The 13,524-nt window shown below is 36.7% G+C and overlaps 1 non-coding gene across 1 annotated transcript; it reads right to left on the bottom strand.

Moving 5' to 3' along the window:
• Positions 1 to 11,117: 11,117 nt before the first annotated feature.
• On the bottom strand, positions 11,118 to 11,225 carry LOC112786981 (small nucleolar RNA R71). The gene has a single exon (XR_003194420.1). It is a non-coding gene; the product is annotated as a small nucleolar RNA R71 (small nucleolar RNA).
• Between the last annotated feature and the right edge of the window lie 2,299 nt (positions 11,226 to 13,524).

The raw sequence follows: 13,524 nt of genomic DNA, 5'->3' as shown, positions 1-13,524 counted from the left end.
TTGTAGGAAATGGGAACTATAATGACAATATGCATCAAGGATGGAACAATCAAAGAGGGGGGAGCAATTGTTTGTAACTTAGCATCATGTAGGTTAGTTTCTAGAGAGAGAAGCTCCCTCTTCTCTCTAGAATTAGGTTAGATTAATTTCCATCTTAGATCTAGATTTAATTACATGTTTTTTATCTTGTTTCTTTTATGATTTCTTACTTCTACTCTTTCAATTCTTCAAGATTCTCTTGTTAATTTCTCTTTTGAGCATCTTTTTGTGATTGATGAACACTTGTTGGACTTGGATTTTTCTTTAATGAGATTTGATGTTTGATGTTATTTTGATGTTGATTTGAGTTGTGATTATTGATTTCTTGCAATTAGTAGTTGGTAGATTTTACTATTTCTTGTCATTTACTATGCTTTCCTTTTATGCCTTCCAAGTGTTTGACAAAATGCTTGGTTGGATCTTAGAGTAGAATTTTGTGCTCTTGGCTTGGGAAGGTAACTTAGGAACTCTTGAGTCACTAATGTTCAAGTGATTGACGATTGGGAGCCATTAATGCTAGATCTCACCAACTGATTAGGTGTAGAACTAGGACTTATGGACTTAGATTGACACAGCTCATTTGACTTTCCTTTATTAGTTAGAGGATGACTTGATGGGATTGATCATTGCCAATTCTCATGTTGTGGTTAGTGATTAGGATAGAGATCCTTGACCACCAATCCTTGCCAAGGCCTTTTTGTTATTTGAATTTCATTTCCATTTACATTTCATGTCTCTTATCCCAAAAATCCCAAAATATCTCATAACCAATAATAAGACACTTTGTTGCAATTCCTCGTGAGACAACCCAGAGTCTAAATACTCCGGTTATTTCTTATTTGGGATTTGTACTAGTGACAAACAAAATTTTTATATGAAAGGACTATTGTTTGGTTTAGAAACTATACTTTACAACGAGATTTCATTGGTGAAATTCTAGACCATACAAAAGTTTGCTCATCACAAGTTTCCTTGGAATTCTTGGTGAGATCTATTGATAATTGACTTTTTGTTTTGCTACAAGTGTAGATCTACCCTTCTTCTACTCTTAATTGATGTTCTTTTGATTCTATTTCTTATATCTAGATTTTTTTATACTTTGTTACTTTGAATTTTGATTAATGAATTGAGGTTTCATTCAATTGTTTGATTGTTGATGATTGTTTGGATTAGATAGCTTTGATTCAATTTTCTTTTCTCAATTGCATCATGTTTTCTATAATTGCCTACTAATTGTTTGTGATAATGACAACCTTAGCTATGGAGTAGATTTCTCTTACTTAGCTTAGGGGTTGAGTTATTGGAGACACTTGAATAGTTGATATCAATTGTAGATTATGAATTGAGAATTGCTAATTGACTTGGAGTGCACTAAAGCTAGACTTCCCTAGGGTGAGACTAAGACTTGTGACTCAAGTTGGTTACTCTCACTTGACTTTTCTTCATTGTTAGGGGTTAACTAAGTGAAGCAACAATCAATTCTTATCACAATTGAAGGAAACTATAATGATGGAACTTCCAATGCTTACCCTTGGCCAAGGCTTTTATTTCAATTAATTGGTGATTGCCTTGCTAGTTTGAATTCTTGCACCAATTCTCAAAACCATAAAAGCTTTCCTAATAAATAATGCACATTCTAAAGCAATTCCTAGGGAGAACGACCTAGGATCAATACTCTCGGTCATGAATTTTAGAATTGTTTGATGCGATATTCGCGTGTTGGTTAGACTATACTCACGATCGGATTCATCACTAGTTTCTAACCGGCATAAGAATATTAACGTTCATCAGGCACTTATAAGTTAATCTTAGCTAACTAACTCAAACTCCTCTATCTTCTTCTGTGTAGTAAAAAATTAGTTTGTGATGATGAAACCACTTATTGTACAATATATAACTGAATGTTCTTTACTTATTTTTTCCCTTGACTTTGTTTATTTTTATTCGTGTATCTCATTTGTTTTTATGCATTCATATATCTTTGTGCTTCGGTTCTTGTGCTTTATAAGTTTTGGTAGGGAAGATTTTGGAAGGTAATATTTTATCTCTTCTATTTATATAATCATTACACTTAGGCGCTTCAATATTTACATGTGTTAAACTTTGTTATATGTCAAAATGCATTGTCAATTTTAATATCTTTGTTAATCTATTCACAATATGTAGATTGGAAATGATCTCTCCCAGTTTTGGACCCACTAATATTGAATCAGCTGCTAGAGATCAGTTACTATTTTACTGAAATCATTGGTTAACCACGTCTAGCACAAGTTATAGTGCTCTAACAAATTCTTCATTATTATTTTGTTCTAACAATTTTCTATCACTTGATATGTCCTGTTAATTGCCTGTAGTCTATGCAAAATGGTGATCCAGCCTGCATTGGTTTTTTGCCTTCTCAATATTTGTTGGAGTGGTATGATACAAAATCTGATTAAATTGTAGATGATAATGTTGTATTCTTAATTCTCTGTGATTAATGTTGTATTCTTAATTCTCAATAGTTAGGAACGCTTGCAACAACCCTATGTGTCATGGCAATGCTTCTTAGGATCTATCATTAGGATTGGTTTATTAATCTTAGTGCTTCTGATTATCCGTTGGTAACACAAAATGTTATAGTGGTGGCCTTAATTAAAACGCTGTGTCAAATTTTATGGATTTTTTTTCTGTTGTTTCATAAGTATTATTTGCATAATTATACTCCTTACTCTTAGCCCTTTCTGTTAATTGTTGTTTTTTATATGTTGATGATTACTTTGAATTATTATTTTTTTCAGATCTAATCCAAGCTTTTAGTGAGATACCAAGGGATATCAATTTTGTACAACATAGCAGTCGCTTGGGTTGAAAATTGTAAGTAGCATTGTTGATATATTAGAGTTTTGTGGTTTGTTTCTAAATTATTCTAACTTTTTTTTCTTTTTCCTTTTTGTTAATACCCTTTTTTAATTAATAAGAGAGGGAAGCCTATGATTATAGACCCAGGTCTATAAAGCCTTAATAAATCAGACAAACATAAGTAAATATAAGTAAGCTTTGACTAAAACACATTTGAAAATGGCTCATACTGAAATAACATTTGAATATTTTCTTTTTCCTGACCCAAAATTAAATGCTTAGTGATGCGTGACAGAAGTTAGACCAATTAAGAGATTATAATATAAGAACAGCGTTGCAAGTACAGCCCTTAACCAGCGAAAATCCGCCTCATCAATTTAAAAAAGTTGTCACAAAAATTTAGAATAAAAATACTGGGAGTATGAGTCCCAAGTCGTCTCCCAACGAGTTTCTAGAATGGGTGCTAAGTTATTAATCAGGAGCTTTCCGAGAATTTTGAGAGTTGAATGACAGAAAATAAATAATTGTAATTTAAAAGAGAAATATATATATTCTAATTAAAAAGGCCTTGATTGGGGGAATAATTAATTGGAAGTTCTATCCTTGTTGGAATTTTCTCGAGTGTAGTATAAAGAGGTTGTTATTTTCACTTAGTTAACCCTTACTAAATAAAGGAAAGTCAAGTGATTGAGCTAACTCTTATTCGCAAATCCTAGTCCTCTCCTTTGGGAAGGTCTAGCATTAGTAAATACAGAATTAGCCGACAACTTCCAATTTAACTAATCACTTGAGCATTCCAACTTAAGTGTCTCCTCTTAATTAACCCCCATGTCAAGTTAGGAATCTACTCCATTGACATGAAAATTACTTGCATAGAATTAAAAAGGGAATAAAAGAAAGACATGATAGACAATAACTACAATTTAATTAAAAATAAAAGTAATCCTTTTCATTAACAATCCATGAAAATAATCCAATTGTAACTCTAAACAAGAATTAAGAATATTGAATAAATAAAAGAGTAAGGAAACAAACTAGAATAGTATCTTCAACGGAGGTGATGACTCTTCAATATCCAAAAGCAAAAGTATAAAACTAATAAACTATGAATGTAAAGAAAAACCTAGAGGAAGAGTGATTTCTCTCTAGATTCAGATCTAAAAACCTAAAACTATGCTAATGAGAATTGTTTTGAGTCTCTGAATGTTCCCTGGCTTTATTCTGTGTTTCTGGGCCGAAAACTGGGTCAAAACTCGGCCCAAAATCGCCCCCAGTATTTTTTGTTATTTCTGCAGATTGCGCATGTCACGCGTACGCGTCAGTCACGCTTGCGCGTCGCTGGTTGTTTTAGCGTGTCAGGCATACGCGTCAGTCACGCGCACGCGTCCTTGTGCAGACTCCAATCCACGTGTACGCGTCAGGCACGCACACGCATCGCTGCAAATTTCTCGATATCGCGCGCTCGCGTGAGCCATGCGTGCGCGTCGATGCTTGCTCGTTATCTCCTTGGTTTCTTGTGTTCCTTCTATTTTTGCAAGCTTTCTCTCCATTCTCTAAGCCATTTCTGCCCTATAAAGCCTGAAACACTTAACACATGGATCACAGCATTGAATGGTATAAAGGAGAATTAAAATATACAAATTAAAGATCTCTAGGAAGCAAGTTTTCAACCATAGAATAACACTAGGAAGGAATTGTAAAATCATGAAAATCGTATGAATAAGTGGGTAGAAGCTTGATAAAACCATTCAATTAAACACAAGATAAACCATAAAATAGTGGTTTATCAACCTCCCCACACTTAAACATTAGCATGTCCTCATGCTTAGCTCAAGGAGATTAAAAGACTAAATAAGGGAAGGTAAGACTCATGTAATGCAATGCAACCTATGAATGCAACTATATGCTAGAATGATTTTGCTTACTTGGTTAAAAGTAAATAAGTTCTTCAAGAAAAATATAAATCAAATATCACTAATTAAAATCATACAGTAAAAACAAGTAAACTTGTAAGAAGACAGCTCATGAAAGCAGGGAACATAGAATCAAGCATTGAACCCTCACTGATAGTATATGTGCACTCTAATCACTCAAGTGTATAGGGTAATCACTCTACTCTTCTCTAGTCATGCTTTCTAAACCTTGTTCTTCACCTAACCAATCAACAAGTATTTAATGTACCAATGCAAACATCATGAGGTTTTTTCAAGGTTGTAATGGGGTCAAGGTAAGAGTGAGGGTATATATATATGGCTAAGTGAGCTATAAATTAAATTCTTGATTAACCTAAGCTCTTACCTATACATACACTATATACTTTTAAATTCATGCCTAGCTACCCAAAATTCTCACTTTTGCATTACGTACTCATGCATCAACTTTTCTTTTAATTTGTATCACATATGCATTGATCTTTTCATTAACTTAACATTGCATTGGGGTAATTTTGTCCCCTTATTTATTTACTTATTTATTGAATATTTTTTTTGGATTTTTTAATAGAGAAATAAACATAACTTATCAATGCACATGAATTTTTAATTTTTCTGGTCTTACATGAGTAGGTACTCAAATTCCCAATATTTTATCAATTGTAAAAACATAACATATTCCCTTATTAACCCATGTTTCCACAGTTTTTCCACACTTAATTGATACACAATCTCTATTTCAAGCTAACCAAAGATTCAATTTGAGGTTTTTAATTTGTTTTTCCGCTTAAGGCTAGTGATGTGGTAAAATATAGAACGAATGGGATAGAAAGGCTCAAAGTGGCTAACAAGGGTGACATAAAAGGGTAGGCTACTTAGGATAAGTGAGTTGATAATCAAATAATGGCCTCATTCATATGCATGCATATAACACATTAAATATTGGATATATAGGATGGAACAAAATCTAGATTGCAATTATAGAGAAGAAAATACACAAGAATAAAATATTATGGTTAAATAATGTAACCATGTAATTAAGCTCAAGTCTCACAGGTTGTGTGTTCTAGCTTTAAAACATGTTCCAATTTATAGTCTTCAAACAAGTTTTTTAACTCAAAAGTTTTGATTTAAATTAGTGAAATTTTCAAAATAGTCTTGAAAAGAAACATATTATTTTTCAACTAAATAGAACATGCATGCAAATACCTATTATTATGCAATCTATCCTATCCTAACAAAAGAAAAATAACTAATTTATTGGTGTTAAGAAAGAGAAATTACCTACAGAAGTCAGGTACTGACCGACCTCCCCACACTTAAAGCTTGGCACCGTCCTCGGTGCCATCAGTCAGGAACAACGGGGGGTGGTAGCAGCGTCTCCACAATCGAGACCGTCATGGCTCCCTGTGCTGGTAAATGAGGTGGAGTCTGGGGTGTCTAGGTCTTCTTCAAGTGGGTGGTTACCAACAAGTAGCTCCTTGAGGTATATAAATCAGTGCTTGTTATGGCGCTCTCTTCGCTTTCCTTGCCGGTCAAGCCGGTCCAACTTCTCAAGTATCTGATGGAGCAGTTGGTTTGATGAAAGTTCTTGTGATGTGGAAGGAGAAGGGATATCTTCCGCCGGTTCTGTGGTCCTGTTGATAGTTGCTGCTGGAGGTCTGATGTACTTCCCATTGGGGATGTACTGATCATCCCGTGGAATTATGGCCTTGGTGTCCCCAGCTCTGTAGGAGACTCCGGCTGCTGAGACTAGATCTGAAACCAAGGTGGGAAAAGGTAGGTTGCCCGCAATTTGTATGTGTCCAATAGCATTCCGGATGTGTCTTGGTAAGTTGAGAGGCTGGTCTGTAAGGATACACCAGAGTAGAACAGCCATATCTGCAGTGAAGGAGGACTCGTGAGTGCTAGGAAAAATTTAATGGGACATAATCTGTGCCCATACTCGAGCCTCCAAGGTTAGTGCTGAAGCCAATATGCCCTTAGGTCGGGATCGATGGTATCCATAGATCCATCTGCTGCCAGGATGTGCTATAACTCTGAGAACAGTGTCCCAGTCAAATTGGTATGTCTGGCGCTTGAAAGAGGCTTTTTGGTATGCGTCCAATCCTTCTGGAGCAGACGAAAGATCTAAAGCTTGCTGAATGGCCTCTTCAGATATGGGGACTTACTTCTGACGGACATAGACAGACTGCAGTGTTGGCATGTGAAATTGGAGTAGAATTCGACTACCCATGAAAGATTGACCTGTCGTGGCTGTCTCCGTAAGAATCCCCATTGTCTTCGTTCAATTCGAGGCTCAACAAAATCAACAATGTGGTTCGGGAGGATGAGTAGGTACTCATTGTTATAGTTTCTCTCAGCCGGGATGGGAAACATCTGCTTAGAGTAGCGGTTTGTGAACCGCGCAGTGTCCTTTTGATGAGCGGATAATTTATACGCTTTTTGGCATTATTTTTAGTATGTTTTTAGCATGTTTTAGTTAGTTTTTATTATATTTTTAGTAGTTTTTATTTAAAATTCACTTTTCTGGACGTTACTATGAGTTTGTGTATTTTTTTTGGGATTTCAGGTATTTTCTGGCTGAAATTGAGGGACCTGAGCAAAAATCTGATTCAGAGGCTAAAAAGGACTGCAGATGCTGTTGGATTCTGACCTCCCTGAACTCGAAGTGGATTTTCTGGAGCTACAAAAGCCCAATTGGCGCGCTCTCAATTGTGTTGGAAAGTAGACATTCAGGGCTTTCCAGAAATATATAATAGTCCATACTTTGCCCAAGATTTGATGGCCCAAACTGGCATTCAAAGTCAGCATCAGAATTCCCAGCGTTAAACGCCGGAACTGGCACCAAAGTGGGAGTTAAACGCCCAAACTGGCACAAAAGCTGGCGTTTAACTCCAGGAAAAGTCTCTACACGAAAATGCTTCAATGCTCAGCCCAAGCACACACCAAGTGGGCCCAGAAGTGGATATTTACGTCATTTACTCATTTTTGTAAATCCTAAGCTACTAGTTCTCTATAAATAGGACCTTTTCCTATTGTATTTGGAGAGGAATCTTTGAGTAGTTCTATGCTACCTTAGATCACGTTTTGGGGCTGGACTCATGGCCATGCCTAGACCATGTTCTTATGTATTTTCAACGGTGGAGTTTCTACACACCATAGATTAAGGTGTGGAGCTCTGCTGTACCTCGAGTATCAATGCAATTACTATTGTTCTTCTATTCAATTCAGCTTGTTCTTGTTCTAAGATATCACTTGTTCTTCAACTTGATGAATGTGATGATCTGTGACACTCATCATCATTCTCACCTATGAACGTGTGCCTGACAACCACCTCCGTTCTACCTTCGATTGAGTGTTTATCTCTTGAATTCCTTAATCAAAATCTTCGTGGTATAAGCTAGAATTGATGGCGGCATTCTTGAGAATCCGGAAGGTATAAACCTTGTCTGTGGTATTCTGAGTAGGATTCAAGGATTGAATGACTGTGATGAGCTTCAAACTCGTGATTGTGAGGCGTTAGTGACAGACGCAAAAGAATCACTGGATTCTATTCCGACATGATCGAGAACCGACAGATGAATAGCCGTGCTGTGACAGAGTACGTTGAACATTTTCACTGAGAGGACGGGATTGTAGCCACTGACAACGGTGATGCCCAACATACAGCTTGCCATGGAAAGGAGTAAGAAGGATTGGATAAAGACAGTAGGAAAGCAGAGAGACGGAATGGACAAAGCATCTTCATATGCTTATCTGAAATTCTCACCAATGAATTACATAAGTATCTCTATCTTTATTTTATGTTTTATTTATCTTTTAATCATTCATCCTCCATAACCATTTGAATCCGCCTGACTGAGATTTACAAGATGACCATAGCTTGCTTCTTACCAACAATCTCCGTGGGATCGACCCTTACTCGCGTAAGGTTTATTACTTGGACGACCCAGTGCACTTGCTGGTTAGTTGTGCGAAGTTGTGATAAAGAGTTTAGATATCAATTGAGCGTACCATGTTGAGGGCACCATTGATGATCACAATTTCATGCACCAAGTTTTTGGCGCCGTTGCCGAGAATTGTTCGAGTTTGGACAATTGACGGTTCATCTTGTTGCTTAGATTAGGTACTTTTCCTTTTTATTTTTCGAAAAAAAAATTTTCAAAAATACAAAAAGATTTTCTATTTTGTTCTTCAGAGTTTTTAAGAATGAATTCTAGAGTTTCATGATGATTTGTTGAAGTCTGGCTGGCTGAGAAGCCATGTCTAATCTTTTGGACCGAGGTTTCAACTTATCATCACAAGAGCTTGTTGATTTCTATCAATTTTGCTGCTGAAAGCAATGATCTGCTAAAGCTTGGCTGGCCATTGGCCATGTCTAGTGTTTTGGACCGGAGCTTTCATTGAAAGATTGGCTGGCTAGTAAGCCATGTCTAATTCCTGGACCGGAGTCTTAGACTAGCATTGCAATGATTCCTGGAATCCTTATTAAAAGTTTTGATTCTTTTTATTTTCTTCTCTATATAATTCTCAAAAATCACAAAAAATTTTATAAAACCATAAAAACCAAAAATATTTTATGTTTCTTGTTTGAGTCTAGTATTAATTTTTAAGTTTGGTGTCAATTGCATGTTTCTATTTTTCTTGCATTTTTCGAAAATTACATGCATGTGTCTTCATTTATCTTCAAGTTGTTCTTGATGATTTCCTTGCTCTGATCTTTAAATTCTCTTGTTTAGTGTGTTTTGTTGTTTCTCATATGCATTCTCAATTTGTTAGTGTCTCCTATATGAAAATTTTTAAGTTTGGTGTCCTGCATGCATTGTTTATTTGATCTTAGTTGCATTTTTATTGTTTCTCATCATCAAAAAAAATTCAAAAATATTTTTCAAAACTATGTCTTTTCAAGTCAATAATACAGAGAATTGAAGATTCAGAACATTCAGCAGAGGAATCAAACAGAAAAAGCTGGGCGTTCAAAACACCCAGTGAAGAAGGAAACTGGCGTTTAAACGCCAGCCAGGGTACCTGGCTGGGCGTCTAACGCCCAAAAAGGTAGAGATTTGGGCGTTTAACGCCAGGATGACACTAGAGGGAAGATTTTGTTTTTAATTCACATTTTTTTCAAGTTTTCATTTTTTTCAAAATCAAATCTTTTTCAAATCATATCTTTTCAATCATATATTTTCAAAATCAATTTTCAAAAATACTTGATAACAATTAATGATTTGATTCAAGAATTTCAAGTATGTTGCCTTTTCTGTTGAGAAAGGTTTAATGTTTGAATCATATCTTTTCTCGTTGGCCAAGTCATTAATTTTAAAAATCAAATCTTTTTAAAATTGTTTTTCAATCATATCTTTTTAAAACCATAACTTTTCAATCATATCTTCTTAATCACATCTTTTTCAAAATTAAATTTTCAATCATATCTTTTTGCTTTCTAATTTCAAAATCTTTTTCAAAAATCACTTTATTTCTTTCCCAACTCTAATTTTCGAAAATCATTCTTCAATTTTTCAAAATTATTTCAAAATATTTTACCTTAATTTTTGAAAATTCTTCCCCTCTTTTCACATCCTTCTATTTAAAAGACTAAGACTCCTCATCAAGGTGCAATTCGAACTCTATCCCTCTTGATAAGTTTGAATTCCCTCTTCTCCACCTCCTCCTTCTATTCTTCTTTTCTTTTGACACCTCAAGGAATCTCTATACTGTGACATAGAGGATTCCCTACTTTCTTGTTCTCTTCTCTTTCATATGAGCAGGAACAAAGATAAAGGCATACTTGTTCAAGCTGATCCTGAACCTGAAAGGACCTTGAAGAGAAAGCTAAGAGAAGCTAAAGAACAATTCTATTTAGAGGGCCTAACAGAAATCTTCAAACTAGAAGAAGACATGGCAGCCGAAAACAACAACAATGCCAACAATGCAAGGAAGGTGCTGGGTGACTTTACTGCACCTACTCCCGACTTCTATGGGAGAAGCATCTCTATCCCTGCCATTGGAGCAAACAATTTTGAGCTTAAGCCTCAATTAGTTTCTCTGATGTAACAGAATTGCAAGTTTCATGGACTTCCATTGGAAGATCCTCATCAGTTCTTGGCTGAATTCTTGCAAATCTGTGACACTGTCAAGACCAATGAGGTTGACCCTGAGGTCTATAGACTTATGCTATTCCCTTTTGTTGTAAGAGACAGAGCTAGGATATGGTTGGATTCACAACCTAAGGAAAGCCTGAACTCTTGGGAGAAGCTAGTCAATGCCTTCTTGGCAAAGTTCTTTCCACCTCAGAAATTGAGTAAGCTTAGAGTGGAAGTCCAAACCTTCAGACAGAAGGAAGGTGAATCCCTCTATGAAGCTTGGGAGAGATACAAGCAATTGATCAGAAGGTGCCCTTCTGACATGCTTTCAGAATGGAGCATCATAGGTATCTTCTATGATGGTCTATCTGAACTGTCCAAGATGTCATTGGACAGCTCTGCTGGAGGATCTCTTCATCTGAAGAAGACGCCTGCAGAAGCTCAGGATCTCATTGAAATGGTTGCAAATAACCAATTCATGTACACTTCTGAGAGAAATCCTGTGAATAATGGGACAAGTCAGAAGAAAGGAGTTCTTGAGATTGATACTCTGAATGCCATATTGGCTCAGAACAAAATATTGACTCAGCAAGTCAATATGATTTCTCAAAGTCTGTCTGGAATGCAAGCAGCACCAGGCAGTACTAAGGACGCTTCATCTGAAGAAGAAGCCTATGATCCTGAGAACCCATCAATGGAAGAGGTGAATTACCTGGGTAAACCCTATGGAAACACCTACAATTCTTCATGGAGAAACCATCCAAATCTCTCATGGAAGGACCAACAGAGGCCTCAACAAGGCTTCAACAACAACAATGGTGGAAGAAACAGGTTTAGCAATGGCAAGCCTTTTCCATCATCTTCTCAGCAGCAGACAGAGAACTCTAGGCAGAACCACGCTGACTTAGCAACCATGGTCTCTGATCTAATTAAAACCACTCAGAGTTTCATGACTGAAACAAGGACTTCCATTAGAAATTTGGAAGCACAAGTGGGTCAGCTGAGCAAGAAAGTTACTGAACTCCCTCCTAGTACTCTTCCAAGCAATACAGAAGAAAACCCAAAAGGAGAGTGCAAGGCCATAAACACAATCAACATGGCCGAATTTAGAGAGGAGGAAGAGGCAGTGACCACCATTGAGGAAGACCTCAATGGACGTCCACTAGCCTCCAATGAGTTCCCTAATGAGGAACCATGGGAATCTGAGGCTCACACTGAGACCATAGAGATTCCATTGGATTTACTTCTGCCATTCATGAGCTCTGATGAGTATTCCTCCTCTGAAGAGGATGAAGATGTCATTGAAGAGCAAGTTGCTAAGTACCTTGGAGCAATCATGAAGCTAAATAACAAGTTATTTGGTAATGAGACTTGGGAGGATGAACCCCCTTTGCTCACCAAAGAACTGGATGACTTGACTAGGCAGAGATTACCTCAAAAGAGACAGGATCCGGGGAAGTCCTCAATACCTTGTACCATAGACACCATGACCTTTGAGAAGGCTCTGTGTGACCTAGGGTCAAGTGTAAACCTCATGCCTCTCTCTGTAATGGAGAAGCTAGGGATCCTTGAGGTACAAGCTGCAAGAATCTCACTAGAGATGGCAGACAATTCAAGAAAACAAGCTTATGGACTTGTAGAGGATGTCTTGGTAAAGGTTGGATGTAACGACCCAATTTTCAATTGGCGGCCATTCTTGAGATCTGAAAAGTCTAAACCTTGTCTGTGGTATTCCGAGTAGGATCTGGGATGGGATGACTGTGACAAGCTTCAAACTCGCGAGTGTTGGGCATAGTGACAGAAGCAAAAGGATCAATGGATCCTATTCCAACATGAATGAGAACCAACAGATGATTAGCCGTGCGGTGACAGCACATTTGGACCATTTTCATTGAGAGGATGGATGGTAGCCATTGACAACGGTGATTCACCAACATACAGCTTGCCATGGAAGGAGCCTTGCGTACGTGAAGATGAAGACAGTAGGAAAGCAGAGATTCAGAAGACAGAGCATCTCCAAAACCTCAACCTGTCCTCCATTACTGCATAACAAGTATTACTTATTTTATGTTATTTACTCTTCATAAACCCAATCATTTTTATTACTAATTTCCTGACTAAGAGTTACAAAATAACCATAGCTTGCTTCAAGCCGACAATCTCCGTGGGATCGACCCTTACTCACGTAAGGTATTACTTAGACAACCCAGTGCACTTGCTGGTTAGTGGTACGAGTTGTGAAAAGTGTGATTTTCAATTTCGTGCACCAATGACCCGAGGTTTAAATACTTCGGTTATTATTTTTATTGGGTTTGCTTTAGTGACAAAAAAGTTTTTGTATGAAAGGATTATTGTTAGTTTAGAAACTATACTTGCAACGAGAACTTATTTATGAATTCTTTACTAGCAAAAGTCCGTTCGTCAAAATGGCGCCGTTGTCAAGGAATTGCAAACGTGTGCCTTATTATTGGTTATTGTAAATATTTGCTTTTTCGTTTCTTTGTTAGTATTCTAGTTTTAGGAGTATATTTTTATTAATTTTTATTAGTTTTTGTTTTTACTTACTACTATGAATTCTCACCCCTTTGGCTATGAGTTTAGTTCAAATTATGTTGCAGAGAACGAAA

The sequence above is a fragment of the Arachis hypogaea genome, chromosome 20 (genome assembly GCF_003086295.3).
Source record: "Arachis hypogaea cultivar Tifrunner chromosome 20, arahy.Tifrunner.gnm2.J5K5, whole genome shotgun sequence".
NCBI classification, from domain to species: Eukaryota; Viridiplantae; Streptophyta; class Magnoliopsida; order Fabales; family Fabaceae; genus Arachis; species Arachis hypogaea.
Note: the sequence above shows the minus strand (reverse complement) of the source record. Positions and strands in the feature narration are given on the sequence as shown.